Source organism: Lissotriton helveticus, chromosome 8, assembly GCF_964261635.1.
Source record: "Lissotriton helveticus chromosome 8, aLisHel1.1, whole genome shotgun sequence".
NCBI classification, from domain to species: domain Eukaryota; kingdom Metazoa; phylum Chordata; class Amphibia; order Caudata; family Salamandridae; genus Lissotriton; species Lissotriton helveticus.
This window is the reverse complement of record NC_136069.1, coordinates 1,249,006,259-1,249,020,944: the sequence shown is the minus strand read 5'-3', so window position 1 is coordinate 1,249,020,944 and position 14,686 is coordinate 1,249,006,259.

Here is a 14,686-nt window from a genome sequence, read left to right as displayed (position 1 = left end):
ATTGGCTTGGTAGTTTGGTCTGCCCTGTTCCCATGTTGCACTGGGCCTAGGACAGACTAATTTGCATATAGCCAGGTTCTGAGCTGGGATGGGGCAGTGAGCTAAATAACGGTGATGGATCAAGCCCTGATCTTTGGACTGGGTAAGAGTGGTCTGCTTAATTTAGACACTCTGTTCATCACCACCCCCTTTTCTGAATCATTTTGTCCACCATAAGCGTGGAAGGGTATACTCAGACATGAGTCCCTTGCTCACTGCTCCATCAGGATTCAAGCAAGCCGGGCCGATGATGCCTGGAATGGCAGAAACCGGTCCCCGGAAGCTTGTCTCCTTTCTGGTGAAGAATTGGCTTGGTAGTTTGGTCTGCCCTGTTCCCATGTTGCACTGGGCCAGCGACAGACTAATTTGCATATAGCCAGGTTCTGAGCTGGGATGGGGCAGTGAGCTAAATAACGGTGATGGATCAAGCCCTGATCTTTGGACTGGGTAAGAGTGGTCTGCTTAATTCAGACACTCGGTTTATCACCGCCCCCTTTTCTGAATCATTTTGTCCACCATAAGCGTGGAAGGGTATACTCAGACATGAGTCCCTTGCTCACTGCTCCATCAGGATTCAAGCAAGCCGGGCCGACGACGCCTGGAATGGCAGAAACCGGTCCCCGGAAGCTTGTCTCCTTTCTGGTGAAGAATTGGCTTGGTAGTTTGGTCTGCCCTGTTCCCATGTTGCACTGGGCCAGGGACAGACTAATTTGCATATAGCCAGGTTCTGAGCTGGGATGGGGCAGTGAGCTAAATAACGGTGTTGGATCAAGCCCTGATCTTTGGACTGGGTAAGAGTGGTCTGCTTAATTCAGACACTCTGTTCATCACCACCCCCTTTTCTGAATCATTTTGTCCACCATAAGCGTGGAAGGGTATACTCAGACATGAGTCCCTTGCTCACTGCTCCATCAGGATTCAAGCAAGCCGGGCCGACGACGCCTGGAATGGCAGAAACCGGTCCCCGGAAGCTTGTCTCCTTTCTGGTGAAGAATTGGCTTGGTAGTTTGGTCTGCCCTGTTCCCATGTTGCACTGGGCCAGGGACAGACTAATTTGCATATAGCCAGGTTCTGAGCTGGGATGGGGCAGTGAGCTAAATAACGGTGATGGATCAAGCCCTGATCTTTGGACTGGGTAAGAGTGGTCTGCTTAATTCAGACACTCTGTTCATCACCACCCCCTTTTCTGAATCATTTTGTCCACCATAAGCGTGGAAGGGTATACTCAGACATGAGTCCCTTGCTCACTGCTCCATCAGGATTCAAGCAAGCCGGGCCGACGACGCCTGGAATGGCAGAAACCGGTCCCCGGAAGCTTGTCTCCTTTCTGGTGAAGAATTGGCTTGGTAGTTTGGTCTGCCCTGTTCCCATGTTGCACTGGGCCAGGGACAGACTAATTTGCATATAGCCAGGATCTGAGCTGGGATGGGGCAGTGAGCTAAATAACAGTGATGGATCAAGCCCTGATCTTTGGACTGGGTAAGAGTGGTCTGCTTAATTCAGACACTCTGTTCATCACCACCCCCTTTTCTGAATCATTTTGTCCACCATAAGCGTGGAAGGGTATACTCAGACATGAGTCCCTTGCTCACTGCTCCATCAGGATTCAAGCAAGCCGGGCCGACGACGCCTGGAATGGCAGAAACCGGTCCCCGGAAGCTTGTCTCCTTTCTGGTGAAGAATTGGCTTGGTATTTTAGTCTGCCCTGTTCCCATGTTGCACTGTGCCAGGGACAGACTAATTTGCATATAGCCAGGTTCTGAGCTGGGATGGGGCAGTGAGCTAAATAACGGTGATGGATCAAGCCCTGATCTTTGGACTGGGTAAGAGTGGTCTGCTTAATTCAGACACTCTGTTCATCACCACCCCCTTTTCTGAATCATTTTGTCCACCATAAGCGTGGAAGGGTATACTCAGACATGAGTCCCTTGCTCACTGCTCCATCAGGATTTAAGCAAGCCGGGCCGACGACGCCTGAATGGCAGAAACCGGTCCCCGGAAGCTTGTCTCCTTTCTGGTGAAGAATTGGCTTGGTAGTTTGGTCTGCCCTGTTCCCATGATGCACTGGGCCAGGGACAGACTAATTTGCATATAGCCAGGTTCTGAGCTGGGATGGGGCAGTGAGCTAAATAACGGTGATGGATCAAGCCCTGATCTTTGGACTGGGTAGGAGTGGCCTGCTTAATTCAGACACTCTGTTCATCACCACCCCCTTTTCTGAATCATTTTGTCCACCATAAGCGTGGAAGGGTATACTCAGACATGAGTCCCTTGCTCACTGCTCCATCAGGATTCAAGCAAGCCGGGCCGACGACGCCTGGAATGGCAGAAACCGGTCCCCGGAAGCTTGTCTCCTTTCTGGTGAAGAATTGGCTTGGTAGTTTGGCCTGCCCTGTTCCCATGTTGCACTGGGCCAGGGACAGACTAATTTGCATATAGCCAGGTTCTGAGCTGGGATGGGGCAGTGAGCTAAATAACGGTGATGGATCAAGCCCTGATTTTTGGACTGGGTAAGAGTGGTCTGCTTAATTCAGACACTCTATTCATCACCACCCCCTTTTCTGAATCATTTTGTCCACCATAAGCGTGGAAGGGTATACTCAGACATGAGTCCCTTGCTCACTGCTCCATCAGGATTCAAGCAAGCCGGGCCGACGATGCCTGGAATGGCAGAAACCGGTCCCCGGAAGCTTGTCTCCTTTCTGGTGAAGAATTGGCTTGGTAGTTTGGTCTGCCCTGTTCCCATGTTGCACTGGGCCAGGGACAGACTAATTTGCATATAGCCAGGTTCTGAGCTGGGATGGGGCAGTGAGCTAAATAACGGTGATGGATCAAGCCCTGATCTTTGGACTGGGTAAGAGTGGTCTGCTTAATTCAGACACTGTTTATCACCACCCCCTTTTCTGAATCATTTTGTCCACCATAAGCGTGGAAGGGTATACTCAGACATGAGTCCCTTGCTCACTGCTCCATCAGGATTCAAGCAAGCCGGGCCGACGACGCCTGGAATGGCAGAAACCGGTCCCCGGAAGCTTGTCTCCTTTCTGGTGAAGAATTGGCTTGGTAGTTTGGTCTGCCCTGTTCCCATGTTGCACTGGGCCAGGGACAGACTAATTTGCATATAGCCAGGTTCTGAGCTGGGATGGGGCAGTGAGCTAAATAACGGTGATGGATCAAGCCCTGATCTTTGGACTGGGTAAGAGTGGTCTGCTTAATTCAGACACTCTGTTCATCACCACCCCCTTTTCTGAATCATTTTGTCCACCATAAGCGTGGAAGGGTATACTCAGACATGAGTCCCTTGCTCACTGCTCCATCAGGATTCAAGCAAGCCGGGCCGACGACGCCTGGAATGGCAGAAACCGGTCCCCGGAAGCTTGTCTCCTTTCTGGTGAAGAATTGGCTTGGTAGTTTGGTCTGCCCTGTTCCCATGTTGCACTGGGCCAGGGACAGACTAATTTGCATATAGCCAGGTTCTGAGCTGGGATGGGGCAGTGAGCTAAATAACGGTGATGGATCAAGCCCTGATCTTTGGACTGGGTAAGAGTGGTCTGCTTAATTCAGACACTCTGTTCATCACCACCCCCTTTTCTGAATCATTTTGTCCACCATAAGCGTGGAAGGGTATACTCAGACATGAGTCCCTTGCTCACTGCTCCATCAGGATTCAAGCAAGCCGGGCCGACGACGCCTGGAATGGCAGAAACCGGTCCCCGGAAGCTTGTCTCCTTTCTGGTGAAGAATTGGCTTGGTAGTTTGGTCTGCCCTGTTCCCATGTTGCACTGTGCCAGGGACAGACTAATTTGCATATAGCCAGGTTCTGAGCTGGGATGGGGCAGTGAGCTAAATAACGGTGATGGATCAAGCCCTGATCTTTGGACTGGGTAAGAGTGGTCTGCTTAATTCAGACACTCTGTTCATCACCACCCCCTTTTCTGAATCATTTTGTCCACCATAAGCGTGGAAGGGTATACTCAGACATGAGTCCCTTGCTCACTGCTCCATCAGGATTCAAGCAAGCCGGGCCGACGACGCCTAGAATGGCAGAAACCGGTCTCCGGAAGCTTGTCTCCTTTCTGGTGAAGAATTGGCTTGGTAGTTTGTCTGCCCTGTTCCCATGTTGCACTGGGCCAGGGACAGACTAATTTGCATATAGCCAGGTTCTGAGCTGGGATGGGGCAGTGAGCTAAATAACGGTGATGGATCAAGCCCTGATCTTTGGACTGGGTAAGAGTGGTCTGCTTAATTCAGACACTCTGTTCATCACCACCCCCTTTTCTGAATCATTTTGTCCACCATAAGCGTGGAAGGGTATACTCAGACATGAGTCCCTTGCTCACTGCTCCATCAGGATTCAAGCAAGCCGGGCCGACGACGCCTGGAATGGCAGAAACCGGTCCACGGAAGCTTGTCTCCTTTCTGGTGAAGAATTGGCTTGGTAGTTTGGTCTGCCCTGTTCCCATGTTGCACTGGGCCAGGGACAGACTAATTTGCATATAGCCAGGTTCTGAGCTGGGATGGGGCAGTGAGCTAAATAACGGTGATGGATCAAGCCCTGATCTTTGGACTGGGTAAGAGTGGTCTGCTTAATTCAGACACTCTGTTCATCACCACCCCCTTTTCTGAATCATTTTGTCCACCATAAGCGTGGAAGGGTATACTCAGACATGAGTCCCTTGCTCACTGCTCCATCAGGATTCAAGCAAGCCGGGCCGACGACACCTGGAATGGCAGAAACCGGTCCCCGGAAGCTTGTCTCCTTTCTGGTGAAGAATTGGCTTGGTAGTTTGGTCTGCCCTGTTCCCATGTTGCACTGGGCCAGGGACAGACTAATTTGCATATAGCCAGGTTCTGAGCTGGGATGGGGCAGTGAGCTAAATAACGGTGATGGATCAAGCCCTGATCTTTGGACTGGGTAAGAGTGGTCTGCTTAATTCAGACACTCTGTTCATCACCACCCCCTTTTCTGAATCATTTTGTCCACCATAAGCATGGAAGGGTATACTCAGACATGAGTCCCTTGCTCACTGCTCCATCAGGATTCAAGCAAGCCGGGCCGACGACGCCTGGAATGGCAGAAACCGGTCCCCGGAAGCTTGTCTCCTTTCTGGTGAAGAATTGGCTTGGTAGTTTGGTCTGCCCTGTTCCCATGTTGCACTGGGCCAGGGACAGACTAATTTGCATATAGCCAGGTTCTGAGCTGGGATGGGGCAGTGAGCTAAATAACGGTGATGGATCAAGCCCTGATCTTTGGACTGGGTAAGAGTGGTCTGCTTAATTCAGACACTGTTTATCACCACCCCCTTTTCTGAATCATTTTGTCCACCATAAGCGTGGAAGGGTATACTCAGACATGAGTCCCTTGCTCACTGCTCCATCAGGATTCAAGCAAGCCGGGCCGACGACGCCTGGAATGGCAGAAACCGGTCCCCGGAAGCTTGTCTCCTTTCTGGTGAAGAATTGGCTTGGTAGTTTGGTCTGCCCTGTTCCCATGTTGCACTGGGCCAGGGACAGACTAATTTGCATATAGCCAGGTTCTGAGCTGGGATGGGGCAGTGAGCTAAATAACGGTGATGGATCAAGCCCTGATCTTTGGACTGGGTAAGAGTGGTCTGCTTAATTCAGACACTCTGTTCATCACCACCCCCTTTTCTGAATCATTTTGTCCACCATAAGCGTGGAAGGGTATACTCAGACATGAGTCCCTTGCTCACTGCTCCATCAGGATTCAAGCAAGCCGGGCCGACGACGCCTGGAATGGCAGAAACCGGTCCCCGGAAGCTTGTCTCCTTTCTGGTGAAGAATTGGCTTGGTAGTTTGGTCTGCCCTGTTCCCATGTTGCACTGTGCCAGGGACAGACTAATTTGCATATAGCCAGGTTCTGAGCTGGGATGGGGCAGTGAGCTAAATAACGGTGATGGATCAAGCCCTGATCTTTGGACTGGGTAAGAGTGGTCTGCTTAATTCAGACACTCTGTTCATCACCACCCCCTTTTCTGAATCATTTTGTCCACCATAAGCGTGGAAGGGTATACTCAGACATGAGTCCCTTGCTCACTGCTCCATCAGGATTCAAGCAAGCCGGGCCGACGACGCCTAGAATGGCAGAAACCGGTCTCCGGAAGCTTGTCTCCTTTCTGGTGAAGAATTGGCTTGGTAGTTTGTCTGCCCTGTTCCCATGTTGCACTGGGCCAGGGACAGACTAATTTGCATATAGCCAGGTTCTGAGCTGGGATGGGGCAGTGAGCTAAATAACGGTGATGGATCAAGCCCTGATCTTTGGACTGGGTAAGAGTGGTCTGCTTAATTCAGACACTCTGTTCATCACCACCCCCTTTTCTGAATCATTTTGTCCACCATAAGCGTGGAAGGGTATACTCAGACATGAGTCCCTTGCTCACTGCTCCATCAGGATTCAAGCAAGCCGGGCCGACGACGCCTGGAATGGCAGAAACCGGTCCCCGGAAGCTTGTCTCCTTTCTGGTGAAGAATTGGCTTGGTAGTTTGGTCTGCCCTGTTCCCATGTTGCACTGGGCCAGGGACAGACTAATTTGCATATAGCCAGGTTCTGAGCTGGGATGGGGCAGTGAGCTAAATAACGGTGATGGATCAAGCCCTGATCTTTGGACTGGGTAAGAGTGGTCTGCTTAATTCAGACACTCTGTTCATCACCACCCCCTTTTCTGAATCATTTTGTCCACCATAAGCGTGGAAGGGTATACTCAGACATGAGTCCCTTGCTCACTGCTCCATCAGGATTCAAGCAAGCCTGGCCGACGACACCTGGAATGGCAGAAACCGGTCCCCGGAAGCTTGTCTCCTTTCTGGTGAAGAATTGGCTTGGTAGTTTGGTCTGCCCTGTTCCCATGTTGCACTGGGCCAGGGACAGACTAATTTGCATATAGCCAGGTTCTGAGCTGGGATGGGGCAGTGAGCTAAATAACGGTGATGGATCAAGCCCTGATCTTTGGACTGGGTAAGAGTGGTCTGCTTAATTCAGACACTCTGTTCATCACCACCCCCTTTTCTGAATCATTTTGTCCACCATAAGCATGGAAGGGTATACTCAGACATGAGTCCCTTGCTCACTGCTCCATCAGGATTCAAGCAAGCCGGGCCGACGACGCCTGGAATGGCAGAAACCGGTCCCCGGAAGCTTGTCTCCTTTCTGGTGAAGAATTGGCTTGGTAGTTTGGTCTGCCCTGTTCCCATGTTGCACTGGGCCAGGGACAGACTAATTTGCATATAGCCAGGTTCTGAGCTGGGATGGGGCAGTGAGCTAAATAACGGTGATGGATCAAGCCCTGATCTTTGGACTGGGTAAGAGTGGTCTGCTTAATTCAGACACTCTGTTCATCACCACCCCCTTTTCTGAATCATTTTGTCCACCATAAGCGTGGAAGGGTATACTCAGACATGAGTCCCTTGCTCACTGCTCCATCAGGATTCAAGCAAGCCGGGCCGACGACGCCTGGAATGGCAGAAACCGGTCCCCGGAAGCTTGTCTCCTTTCTGGTGAAGAATTGGCTTGGTAGTTTGGTCTGCCCTGTTCCCATGTTGCACTGGGCCAGGGACAGACTAATTTGCATATAGCCAGGTTATGAGCTGGGATGGGGCAGTGAGCTAAATAACGGTGATGGATCAAGCCCTGATCTTTGGACTGGGTAAGAGTGGTCTGCTTAATTCAGACACTCTGTTCATCACCACCCCCTTTTCTGAATCATTTTGTCCACCATAAGCGTGGAAGGGTATACTCCGACATGAGTCCCTTGCTCACTGCTCCATCAGGATTCAAGCAAGCCGGGCCGACGACGCCTGGAATGGCAGAAACCGGTCCCCGGAAGCTTGTCTCCTTTCTGGTGAAGAATTGGCTTGGTAGTTTGGTCTGCCCTGTTCCCATGTTGCACTGGGCCAGGGACAGACTAATTTGCATATAGCCAGGTTCTGAGCTGGGATGGGGCAGTGAGCTAAATAACGGTGATGGATCAAGCCCTGATCTTTGGACTGGGTAAGAGTGGTCTGCTTAATTCAGACACTCTGTTCATCACCACCCCCTTTTCTGAATCATTTTGTCCACCATAAGCGTGGAAGGGTATACTAAGACATGAGTCCCTTGCTCACTGCTCCATCAGGATTCAAGCAAGCCGGGCCGACGACGCCTGGAATGGCAGAAACCGGTCCCCGGAAGCTTGTCTCCTTTCTGGTGAAGAATTGGCTTGGTAGTTTGGTCTGCCCTGTTCCCATGTTGCACTGGGCCAGGGACAGACTAATTTGCATATAGCCAGGTTCTGAGCTGGGATGGGGCAGTGAGCTAAATAACGGTGATGGATCAAGCCCTGATCTTTGGACTGGGTAAGAGTGGTCTGCTTAATTCAGACACTCTGTTCATCACCACCCCCTTTTCTGAATCATTTTGTCCACCATAAGCGTGGAAGGGTATACTCAGACATGAGTCCCTTGCTCACTGCTCCATCAGGATTCAAGCAAGCCGGACCGACGACGCCTGGAATGGCAGAAACCGGTCCCCGGAAGCTTGTCTCCTTTCTGGTGAAGAATTGGCTTGGTAGTTTGGTCTGCCCTGTTCCCATGTTGCACTGGGCCAGGGACAGACTAATTTGCATATAGCCAGGTTCTGAGCTGGGATGGGGCAGTGAGCTAAATAACGGTGATGGATCAAGCCCTGATCTTTGGACTGAGTAAGAGTGGTCTGCTTAATTCAGACACTCTGTTCATCACCACCCCCTTTTCTGAATCATTTTGTCCACCATAAGCGTGGAAGGGTATACTCAGACGTGAGTCCCTTGCTCACTGCTCCATCAGGATTCAAGCAAGCCGGGCCGACGACGCCTGGAATGGCAGAAACTGGTCCCCGGAAGCTTGTCTTCTTTCTGGTGAAGAATTGGCTTGGTAGTTTGGTCTGCCCTGTTCCCATGTTGCACTGGGCCAGGGACAGACTAATTTGCATATAGCCAGGTTCTGAACTGGGATGGGGCAGTGAGCTAAATAACGGTGATGGATCAAGCCCTGATCTTTGGACTGGGTAAGAGTGCTCTGCTTAATTCAGACACTCTGTTCATCACCACCCCCTTTTCTGAATCATTTTGTCCACCATAAGCGTGGAAGGGTATACTCAGACATGAGTCCCTTGCTCACTGCCCCATCAGGATTCAAGCAAGCCAGGCCGACGACGCCTGGAATGGCAGAAACTGGTCCCCGGAAGCTTGTCTCCTTTCTGGTGAAGAATTGGCTTGGTAGTTTGGTGCACTGGGCCAGGGACAGACTAATTTGCATATAGCCAGGTACTGAGCTGGGATGGGGCAGTGAGCTAAATAACGGTGATGGATCAAGCCCTGATCTTTGGACTGGGTAAGAGTGGTCTGCTTAATTCAGACACTCTATTCATCACCACCCCCTTTTCTGAATCATTTTGTCCACCATAAGCGTGGAAGGGTATACTCAGACATGAGTCCCTTGCTCACTGCTCCATCAGGATTCAAGCAAGCCGGGCCGACGACGCCTGGAATGGCAGAAACCGGTCCCCGGAAGCTTGTCTCCTTTCTGGTGAAGAATTGGCTTGGTAGTTTGGTCTGCCCTGTTCCCATGTTGCACTGGGCCAGGGACAGACTAATTTGCATATAGCCAGGTTCTGAGCTGGGATGGGGCAGTGAGCTAAATAACGGTGATGGATCAAGCCCTGATCTTTGGACTGGGTAAGAGTGGTCTGCTTAATTCAGACACTCTATTCATCACCACCCCCTTTTCTGAATCATTTTGTCCACCATAAGCGTGGAAGGGTATACTCAGACATGAGTCCCTTGCTCACTGCTCCATCAGGATTCAAGCAAGCCGGGCCGACGATGCCTGGAATGGCAGAAACCGGTCCCCGGAAGCTTGTCTCCTTTCTGGTGAAGAATTGGCTTGGTAGTTTGGTCTGCCCTGTTCCCATGTTGCACTGGGCCAGGGACAGACTAATTTGCATATAGCCAGGTTCTGAGCTGGGATGGGGCAGTGAGCTAAATAACGGTGATGGATCAAGCCCTGATCTTTGGACTGGGTAAGAGTGGTCTGCTTAATTCAGACACTGTTTATCACCACCCCCTTTTCTGAATCATTTTGTCCACCATAAGCGTGGAAGGGTATACTCAGACATGAGTCCCTTGCTCACTGCTCCATCAGGATTCAAGCAAGCCGGGCCGACGACGCCTGGAATGGCAGAAACCGGTCCCCGGAAGCTTGTCTCCTTTCTGGTGAAGAATTGGCTTGGTAGTTTGGTCTGCCCTGTTCCCATGTTGCACTGGGCCAGGGACAGACTAATTTGCATATAGCCAGGTTCTGAGCTGGGATGGGGCAGTGAGCTAAATAACGGTGATGGATCAAGCCCTGATCTTTGGACTGGGTAAGAGTGGTCTGCTTAATTCAGACACTCTGTTCATCACCACCCCCTTTTCTGAATCATTTTGTCCACCATAAGCGTGGAAGGGTATACTCAGACATGAGTCCCTTGCTCACTGCTCCATCAGGATTCAAGCAAGCCGGGCCGACGACGCCTGGAATGGCAGAAACCGGTCCCCGGAAGCTTGTCTCCTTTCTGGTGAAGAATTGGCTTGGTAGTTTGGTCTGCCCTGTTCCCATGTTGCACTGTGCCAGGGACAGACTAATTTGCATATAGCCAGGTTCTGAGCTGGGATGGGGCAGTGAGCTAAATAACGGTGATGGATCAAGCCCTGATCTTTGGACTGGGTAAGAGTGGTCTGCTTAATTCAGACACTCTGTTCATCACCACCCCCTTTTCTGAATCATTTTGTCCACCATAAGCGTGGAAGGGTATACTCAGACATGAGTCCCTTGCTCACTGCTCCATCAGGATTCAAGCAAGCCGGGCCGACGACGCCTGGAATGGCAGAAACCGGTCCCCGGAAGCTTGTCTCCTTTCTGGTGAAGAATTGGCTTGGTAGTTTGGTCTGCCCTGTTCCCATGTTGCACTGGGCCAGGGACAGACTAATTTGCATATAGCCAGGTTCTGAGCTGGGATGGGGCAGTGAGCTAAATAACGGTGATGGATCAAGCCCTGATCTTTGGACTGGGTAAGAGTGGTCTGCTTAATTCAGACACTCTGTTCATCACCACCCCCTTTTCTGAATCATTTTGTCCACCATAAGCGTGGAAGGGTATACTCAGACATGAGTCCCTTGCTCACTGCTCCATCAGGATTCAAGCAAGCCGGGCCGACGACGCCTGGAATGGCAGAAACTGGTCCCCGGAAGCTTGTCTCCTTTCTGGTGAAGAATTGGCTTGGTAGTTTGGTCTGCCCTGTTCCCATGTTGCACTGGGCCAGGGACAGACTAATTTGCATATAGCCAGGTTCTGAGCTGGGATGGGGCAGTGAGCTAAATAACGGTGATGGATCAAGCCCTGATCTTTGGACTGGGTAAGAGTGGTCTGCTTAATTCAGACACTGTTCATCACCACCCCCTTTTCTGAATCATTTTGTCCACCATAAGCGTGGAAGGGTATACTCAGACATGAGTCCCTTGCTCACTGCTCCATCAGGATTCAAGCAAGCCGGGCCGACGACACCTGGAATGGCAGAAACCGGTCCCCGGAAGCTTGTCTCCTTTCTGGTGAAGAATTGGCTTGGTAGTTTGGTCTGCCATGTTGCACTGGGCCAGGGACCGACTAATTTGCATATAGCCAGGTTCTGAGCTGGGATGGGGCAGTGAGCTAAATAACGGTGATAGATCAAGCCCTGATCTTTGGACTGGGTAAGAGTGGTCTGCTTAATTCAGACACTCTGTTCATCACCACCCCCTTTTCTGAATCATTTTGTCCACCATAAGCGTGGAAGGGTATACTCAGACATGAGTCCCTTGCTCACTGCTCCATCAGGATTCAAGCAAGCCGGGCCGACGACGCCTGGAATGGCAGAAACCGGTCCCCGGAAGCTTGTCTCCTTTCTGGTGAAGAATTGGCTTGGTAGTTTGGTCTGCCCTGTTCCCATGTTGCACTGGGCCAGGGACAGACTAATTTGCATATAGCCAGGTTCTGAGCTGGGATGGGGCACTGAGCTAAATAACGGTGATGGATCAAGCCCTGATCTTTGGACTGGGTAAGAGTGGTCTGCTTAATTCAGACACTCTATTCATCACCACCCCCTTTTCTGAATCATTTTGTCCACCATAAGCGTGGAAGGGTATACTCAGACATGAGTCCCTTGCTCACTGCTCCATCAGGATTCAAGCAAGCCGGGCCGACGACGCCTGGAATGGCAGAAACCGGTCCCCGGAAGCTTGTCTCCTTTCTGGTGAAGAATTGGCTTGGTAGTTTGGTCTGCCCTGTTCCCATGTTGCACTGGGCCAGGGACAGACTAATTTGCATATAGCCAGGTTCTGAGCTGGGATGAGGCAGTGAGCTAAATAACGGTGATGGATCAAGCCCTGATCTTTGGACTGGGTAAGAGTGGTCTGCTTAATTCAGACACTGTTTATCACCACCCCCTTTTCTGAATCATTGTGTCCACCATAAGCGTGGAAGGGTATACTCAGACATGAGTCCCTTGCTCACTGCTCCATCAGGATTCAAGCAAGCCGGGCCGACGACGCCTGGAATGGCAGAAACCGGTCCCCGGAAGCTTGTCTCCTTTCTGGTGAAGAATTGGCTTGGTAGTTTGGTCTGCCCTGTTCCCATGTTGCACTGGGCCAGGGACAGACTAATTTGCATATAGCCAGGATCTGAGCTGGGATGGGGCAGTGAGCTAAATAACAGTGATGGATCAAGCCCTGATCTTTGGACTGGGTAAGAGTGGTCTGCTTAATTCAGACACTCTGTTCATCACCACCCCCTTTTCTGAATCATTTTGTCCACCATAAGCGTGGAAGGGTATACTCAGACATGAGTCCCTTGCTCACTGCTCCATCAGGATTCAAGCAAGCCGGGCCGACGACGCCTGGAATGGCAGAAACCGGTCCCCGGAAGCTTGTCTCCTTTCTGGTGAAGAATTGGCTTGGTATTTTAGTCTGCCCTGTTCCCATGTTGCACTGTGCCAGGGACAGACTAATTTGCATATAGCCAGGTTCTGAGCTGGGATGGGGCAGTGAGCTAAATAACGGTGATGGATCAAGCCCTGATCTTTGGACTGGGTAAGAGTGGTCTGCTTAATTCAGACACTCTGTTCATCACCACCCCCTTTTCTGAATCATTTTGTCCACCATAAGCGTGGAAGGGTATACTCAGACATGAGTCCCTTGCTCACCGCTCCATCAGGATTTAAGCAAGCCGGGCCGACGACGCCTGAAATGGCAGAAACCGGTCCCCGGAAGCTTGTCTCCTTTCTGGTGAAGAATTGGCTTGGTAGTTTGGTCTGCCCTGTTCCCATGATGCACTGGGCCGTGGACAGACTAATTTGCATATAGCCAGGTTCTGAGCTGGGATGGGGCAGTGAGCTAAATAACGGTGATGGATCAAGCCCTGATCTTTGGACTGGGTAGGAGTGGCCTGCTTAATTCAGACACTCTTTTCATCACCACCCCCTTTTCTGAATCATTTTGTCCACCATAAGCGTGGAAGGGTATACTCAGACATGAGTCCCTTGCTCACTGCTCCATCAGGATTCAAGCAAGCCGGGCCGACGACGCCTGGAATGGCAGAAACCGGTCCCCGGAAGCTTGTCTCCTTTCTGGTGAAGAATTGGCTTGGTAGTTTGGCCTGCCCTGTTCCCATGTTGCACTGGGCCAGGGACCGACTAATTTGCATATAGCCAGGTTCTGAGCTGGGATGGGGCAGTGAGCTAAATAACGGTGATGGATCAAGCCCTGATCTTTGGACTGGGTAAGAGTGGTCTGCTTAATTCAGACACTCTATTCATCACCACCCCCTTTTCTGAATCATTTTGTCCACCATAAGCGTGGAAGGGTATACTCAGACATGAGTCCCTTGCTCACTGCTCCATCAGGATTCAAGCAAGCCGGGCCAACGATGCCTGGAATGGCAGAAACCGGTCCCCGGAAGCTTGTCTCCTTTCTGGTGAAGAATTGGCTTGGTAGTTTGGTCTGCCCTGTTCCCATGTTGCACTGGGCCAGGGACAGACTAATTTGCATATAGCCAGGTTCTGAGCTGGGATGGGGCAGTGAGCTAAATAACGGTGATGGATCAAGCCCTGATCTTTGGACTGGGTAAGAGTGGTCTGCTTAATTCAGACACTGTTTATCACCACCCCCTTTTCTGAATCATTTTGTCCACCATAAGCGTGGAAGGGTATACTCAGACATGAGTCCCTTGCTCACTGCTCCATCAGGATTCAAGCAAGCTGGGCCGACGACGCCTGGAATGGCAGAAACCGGTCCCCGGAAGCTTGTCTCCTTTCTGGTGAAGAATTGGCTTGGTAGTTTGGTCTGCCCTGTTCCCATGTTGCACTGGGCCAGGGACAGACTAATTTGCATATAGCCAGGTTCTGAGCTGGGATGGGGCAGTGAGCTAAATAACGGTGATGGATCAAGCCCTGATCTTTGGACTGGGTAAGAGTGGTCTGCTTAATTCAGACACTCTGTTCATCACCACCCCCTTTTCTGAATCATTTTGTCCACCATAAGCGTGGAAGGGTATACTCAGACATGAGTCCCTTGCTCACTGCTCCATCAGGATTCAAGCAAGC